Source organism: Colobus angolensis, unplaced genomic scaffold (genome assembly GCF_000951035.1).
Source record: "Colobus angolensis palliatus isolate OR3802 unplaced genomic scaffold, Cang.pa_1.0 Scaffold46, whole genome shotgun sequence".
Classification (NCBI taxonomy): Eukaryota; Metazoa; Chordata; class Mammalia; order Primates; family Cercopithecidae; genus Colobus; species Colobus angolensis.
Window position 1 is genome coordinate 7,301,784 of NW_012118043.1, and position 403 is coordinate 7,302,186.

The window sequence follows — 403 nt, forward strand, 5'->3', positions numbered from 1 at the left end:
GAAGCATCATACTTAACCTGCACTATGCACCAAATGAACCTAATAGATACTTACAGAACATTTCATACAACGGCTGTAGAATACACATTCTTCTCCTCAGCACATGGATTGTTCTCAAGGATTGATCATATGTTAGGTCACAAAACAAATATTTAGAAACTCAAAAAATTGAAGTCATATCAAGTATCTTCTCTCACCACAATGGAATAAAACTAGAAATCAATAGCAAGAGGAGCTCTGGAAACTCTACAAATACATGGAAATTAAAGAATATGCTCCTGAATGACCAGTGGGTCAATGAAGAAATTAAAAGAGGAATAAAATAAATCTTGAAACAAATGAAAATGGAAACACAGTACACCAAAACCTATGGGATACAGCAAAACCAGTACTAAGAGGAAAA